Source organism: Centrocercus urophasianus, unplaced genomic scaffold, assembly GCF_019232065.1.
Source record: "Centrocercus urophasianus isolate 14NV4802_14NV808 unplaced genomic scaffold, USGS_Curo_1.0 seq_13, whole genome shotgun sequence".
NCBI lineage: Eukaryota > Metazoa > Chordata > Aves > Galliformes > Phasianidae > Centrocercus > Centrocercus urophasianus.
In genome coordinates this window covers 21,640,423-21,646,422 of record NW_024884475.1, presented here as the reverse complement: position 1 = coordinate 21,646,422, position 6,000 = coordinate 21,640,423, and the positions used below count along the sequence as shown (strand labels likewise).

At 47.5% G+C, this 6,000-nt stretch overlaps 1 protein-coding gene across 11 annotated transcripts in view; it reads left to right on the top strand.

Annotated features, from left to right (window-relative positions):
- The first annotated feature begins 1,075 nt into the window (after window positions 1–1,075).
- The window catches only part of APBB2 (amyloid beta precursor protein binding family B member 2), a 157,571-nt gene continuing 152,646 nt past the window's right edge, over window positions 1,076–6,000 (top strand). For 8 of the 11 annotated variants that reach the window (XR_006167661.1, XR_006167660.1, XR_006167659.1 and 5 more), the window contains exon 1: window positions 1,082–1,151. The gene's annotated coding sequence lies outside the window, so the exon portion shown is untranslated. Of the gene's footprint in view, window positions 1,152–1,477; window positions 1,527–5,567; window positions 5,613–6,000 lie in introns of those variants that run through there. The other 3 variants (XM_042811929.1, XM_042811927.1, XM_042811926.1) reach the window with 3 other exon arrangements.

The following is a 6,000-nucleotide window of genomic DNA, read 5'->3' as shown; positions in this document are numbered from 1 at the left end:
TCTGAACTATCGCACCTTTATCTAACTGCTGCTTTTCCTTTTTCACTGCTGCAGTGCTTATAATTGCATGTTCTTCCCTGTTCTTTAGGCTGACAGATGTCAGTGTGGTCTTCTAAAAACATGAATATTTCAAATTAAAGATTCTATATTCCTATTCATCTTAATGGTCCATTAAATTGTAATTAGATCCTCAAAGCTCTGCTGTTACAAGGAGCATAGTTATAAACTCATGAAAGAAAATACCAAAGGCTCTGGGACACATGGGAAGAATCACCATCCCTTCTAGATAAATAGATTCACCATTAGAAACACTGCCATAAGTTTTGAAGCAGACTTGGGCACTCTAATAGGATCGCTGAGCGTGTTTTCATTTAAGAGAAAATCAGACTGGCCATTTTACTATTGTAATGGTTTTCTTTGGCCTCTTAGTGCACGTTTGGTTTCTCTGATAACAGCACTATATTGTAACACGGACTGCTTTGCATCTGCTGTTCCACAGCCTTCATGAGTTTATCAGGAGGTGCTGGAGTGAAAGATGTGCTCGTGGTTGCATGCTTTCCACTCAAACATTACTCCATGTTAAAATCTTTGCTTCAGCACTGAGCAGTTTCTTCCCCCTAACGTCAAAACCTTGACAGGACAACCCCCCCAAATAATTGCTAAGGTTTTAAACAGTTTCCCACCAGTGTACTCATTTAAGCCCCACTATTTGCTACTCGCTGCGGCGATGTGAATCCTACTGCTGCATCTCAAGATTTGCCCAGGGACTCACAGCCCTATCCTGTTATACTGCAAGCGTGTTTAGAGCAGGGAGGCTCAGGACTGGCCCTCCTGGCCATTCTCCGTGCTCGGAACGCAGCCCGCACCGCTCCTCCGTGGCCGGGAGCGCCTCGAGGCGTTCCCTTGCAGGTGGGAGCCTCGGGCACCCAACGTGGCGCCGCCGCCCCCAGCCCGAGCGCCTCCGGCGGCCGCCCCGCCCGCCCGGTCCCCTGCGGCCCGCGGCGCTGGGCGGCGGCCAGGGAGGAGGGAGAGGAGGGGCGGTGGCGGCCGGCGGCCGGAATCGTTTCCTGGGTAAGGCTGGGAAGCGTTTCCGGCAGGCTGGCTGCATCCCGCTGCGGGCTTCGAGCGCCCCGGGAGCGGAGCGGCGTCAGGTGCGTTCTCCCCGCGGCAGGGCTGGGATGGCTGGGTAGCGCAGCGTAGCGCGTCTCACGGGGTCGGAGGGGCTCCAGGTACGTGGCCGCCTGCGGTGCCGCGGCTCCGCTCTGCTCGGCGGAGCCCCACAAAAGGAGGGCCCTGCCGGCGGGCGCTGCTCGAGCTCCGCTGCCCGTGCGGGGCCGCATCCCTACCCGCAGGCGGTGTGCTGCAGCCCGCGGCTCTCTGCTGGCGGGGCGAGGGAGGAGCGGTAGCGCGGAGCTGCTGCTGTTCTTGCTGCGGCTGCTGGCGGCCCGGGCGGCAGCGCGGTGCCGGCGTTCCCTCCTGCATAGCTAGGGAGCTGCGGTGGATCTCGCTTTGTTGGATGTGGGAAGGTAAAACGACATGGGAAGTGGGTAAAGTGTCTGTAGAAGTAGCTAGTGTAGTTGTTATTATAAGTTACAGAATGTTAGACTGCGCTTTTTGCAAGTTCGGCTCCGGTTAAATAATATTTGAGGTTTGTATGCAGGATTGTGAATGGAAGTATATAAAGAAACAGTCCTCAGAACAAAATGTGGACCTGGTGTAATTCCTCTGAACTTCTTAGCTTAGGTCTCATGACAATAGTGAAGCTGCTTCCATTGCGGCCCGAGAGAGAATTTGGGCAGATGAAATAAAACGAGAAGTGTCGTGGTTTGTATTTGTACTTGCTTGCTTTGCCTGCTTGATCACTGTGCTTTAGGTTCTTGGCTGGGCTCCTGCTTGTTAGGGAGAATGGCTGCGATTCTGTGCTTTAAATGAAAACCAGGCTGCATTCATAGTGTAGGTTTGCTAGTAAGCATTGTGCAAGCTGCTGGTAGTTTTGTGGGGTGATGATGTCTGCAGCAAGTTGTGTGGGATGCCAGTATCTGCAGCAAGACAGGGCTTTGTGTGAGACCCTCTGAGTTATCCCAGAGCAGAGATACAGGCTGCTGACTGCAGGCTTGCTGTGTCCTCTGGCTTGCTGATGTGTGTCTCCAGTTCATTCTAGATCTGATATATGGCACCATTCTGCCATCTCATGCTGTAGCACTTTTGAAAAGCCTGAATGAGTTGACTGTCTTGTATCTCAGACTATTTTCTGCCAGCCTTAAGTAAGTTTAGTTGAAATGTGTGCAGACGTTTTGGCACTTAAAAGGAGAGACATCCTCCTGTGATGACCTTGTGACAAAATCTTGGCTGAGTAACTTCCTTGTGTAGAGCAGCCACATTAAGTGTGTGGGTATTTTGTTTTTTCCTTTGCAGCGATGAGTGTTTGATGGAGTATTTCTGGGTTCTCTTCTTGTTTTTCTGCTGTTTTAGAGAAATGAAGGTTCGGAGAGGACTCTTCAGGGGGAATGCAGGGATGCATACTGTGGAAACTTGGATTACTTCTTTTTCCTGTTTTTCCATTTTTGCAAATATGCCGGGGACCAGTGACCCAAAATGTTCATTTTTATTGGCTCCTGGGTGGATTCTACTGTCCTTTCTTATCAGGAGGGCAGTACTTTCCTTAGGAAATACTTAAGCAGTACTGCTGAGCATTGCAGCTGCAGGGAGTTGTGATTTGAGGGGCTGGTTAGGAGAGATTTGAGTACTAAAGAATGCCTGCTGTAAGGATTTCTTACTAGAGGCTGGGCAATGACTGAAACAAATCACAGTAGCTGGTAGGTGATGGTGAGTAATCAGTGGATGACATCTCAGCCAGATAAAAAAAATCCATACTGTTCAGAAGCTCTATATTAGGATGTGCAATTACACTTGGAATCCATGCTGAAAACACACAATGCTGTATTGTATTTGTACTGCACTGTATATAGATTTCCTGTGGGCAAAGATGAGATTTTGCCTTTGTCTGCTCTACTGTGAGTGGAACTTTGCAGCTGGGAGCAGCATAGCAGGAGGAGACTTGCTGGGTGTGTTAGCTCCTCTCAGGCCACACTGCTGCCATCCTACTGCTGTGGGCAGGTGAATGTGGTGGTGAAGGACTGGTGGGATAGGTGAGAGCTCTTAGGGGATGCTGGGTGCTTCAGGTGGGACAGGTGCAGAGGATGACTGGGGAGGAGAAGCAGCAGTGTTACCAGAGGAGGTGAGCAAAGCCAGGCCTTTTAGCCAAGCAAATGAGGCCTGAGAGAGGGGATATGATTCCAATCTGCAAATACAGCAGGGATATAAACACTAGAAGAGGAGAGGAGCTATTTAAACTAAAGAACAATGTTGGCATGGGAACAAATGGATGTAAACTGGCATGAATAAACTTAAGCAGGAATTGAGATGGTTACTTCCCTAAATGGAGTGAGGTTCTGGAATGACCTTCAAATGGGAGGAATGGAAGCAGGACCCCTGACTGCCTCTTAAAGATATATCGAGGAAGTTTGTCATGTGCTTGGCTGTGGTATTAAAGGAGAGACTTGGTGACTCAGGAAACCTTTTCTGTACGCCTGTGCTAACTGGATATACATTTTCTGTGCCAGTATTTCTTATTTTAAAAATCTGACATTCAGAAATGACATTAAAATAAAATGCTTGCTTTACGGATTGTATCACTGCTTAGAAAGCATTGCAGTATGCTTAGTGGATGCTTTCTGAAATATTTTTGCAAGTTTAGGCTTTTTTCCTCCAAAATGCTGTGTGTTGACTTAGAGTAGTATCTGATCAAGTCAAAAGTTTTTTACATCAAAACTGTGCAAAAAGAGACAATTCTTTAATCTATGTGTGACCTGTTTGAGCTTATCCTTCAGGTTAAAAAATAAACTTCAGGAAACATTTTTATTAGCTGAAGTAATTCACAGATTCTCAAAAACAGAAATTGAAAGGGGTGGCAGATCCAGATGGTGTGAACTGAGAGCAGTGCTCTAAACTATGCTGTGGTTAGAGGACTGAGATGAATGAAATGTGAAGTAACTTTGAAGATAGGTCTAGTGTATGTCATTGTGCATGGGATTTGTTTCACTTACTGTTTTGCAGAACAGCTGAGAGTTATCTTGAGTAGTGGTTGCAACAGTTCCACTTGTTCAGAAGCCTGTAGACCATTCTAAAAATATTGTGTGTGCAATACTAAGTACAACCAGCTGCAGATGCTATGCACTAGGTCCTATGACTCTCATAAGTACATGACAGCTTCTAGAAGATGTAACAAATATAAAAATGGAAGAGCAGCTGCAATGAACGTACCAAGGATTAGTCCAGTGCAATGGCCACACAGGGTGCGATGCTGCCACAGGGCGTCAGCTGGTCACACCTCTGAGCAACACCTCTGAGATGCCTCTGAGTGCTCCTGCATGCTCCCCTTCCCTTCCTGTGTGCTCTGACAGAAAGCGGCCTTGTGCCATTGCAGAGAAGGCCTCTTGCAGGTTGACTTATACTTTAGGCTGATTTGTGGCCCACTGAAATCAAACATGAAAATTCCCTGAGGAAGAGTGAAGATGGGTGCATTTATGCTTTTCTGACTTACATCCCTTGCAGAAGACCCTGGGACACGTATATCTATATCAGTTTTTCTCCTGGCTCCTCCAAACCCTCTTCCCAAGCATAAGGGTGCTTTTTGCTGTATAACATTCCAGTCTACCACCCCACCAAAAGCAGAGATCTTCTCACTGACCTCCTGCTGCCCCTCTGAGCTGCTCTGTGGGCTGATGGGCTCCATACCTCATGGGCAGCCACCCCAGCACTACTGGGCCTGTTATCCTGTCCTTGTCTTGGTATAGATCTAAACAGAACATTGCTATCCTCAGAGCTTTAAGAAGCAGGGGTTACCATTGAGAATGCTTTGTGTGGTGTCCTGCTTGAGTCACCCTTTTTAAAAAATATATGTTCTGCAGGGAAAAATAGGAACAGGATGACCTTAAGCAGAACCTCCTCTATATGTGCTCTCAGAGGCTCTGGTTCTTCTCAGCTGGGGATTGCTGGAGCTGGGTACACCCTCTGCTGTTCTCAGAATGTCTGGTGGCTTTCTATCCCAAATACTAATCTGATCTGTCTGCAGCCCCCCTGGGACCTTATTGCAGGCACCGTGACCTTTGGTCAGGTGTGCTGCATGTCTGTAGGCCTTCTTTGGGTTGTTTGAGATTTCCCTCATTCTCTTTGTTCTTGTCTGGGCTCCTTTGTTTGGAGACTTAGTTTTCAACAGTAGGTGAGCTTTGGTGTTATGTAGTTGCTTTGTTTTCTTAATGATTTGTAACATTTTATTAGCTTTCTGGATTGCTACCAAGGTAGTTTCCTGGATATGTCAATTTGTAACATTAAGATGTGCTGGTGTGTGATCATTTTGGAGTCCATTAGTTGTGTGAAATCATGGTTGTACCTTTCTCTTGTACATCTTTTGCCACTTATGTTTATTTGTTAGTTCACAGCTCAGTCTCGCAGGATTATCTGGAATTCCTCACATCCCCTCCTTGTTACCCAGATAGCTGTTCCATCAGCAGTGTCCTCAGCCCACTGCTCAGACTCCTTCCTGATCTCAGGTGAGTGTCACAGAGCTCAGGTCTGAGCACAGATGGCTGCAGAACTTCATGGTGACTCCTGCTCACTGCAGGAAGGGACTGGGTACCCTTATTCTTATCGTTTCCATTTTTCAGCCCTCTTATCTGTCCACACAGGACCTTTCCTCTTATCTCTCTCACCTAAGTTCCCTTAAGAAACCCCTCACCTTTTGGGGAGGGAAATTTGAAGTCCTTTTGGAAATCCATGTAGGTTGAAGCATATGGCTGCATCCTACCCGGGTTTGGCACCTTTGAAGAACTTCGATAGTTCCAGGCCTTGTGCATCTGTAGGCTGCTGCTGAGCATCGTGGTCCTCTGTGTGTTTAGAATGAAAAAATGAGGCTCAGTTTAGTTGAAGATCTAGGGTGGA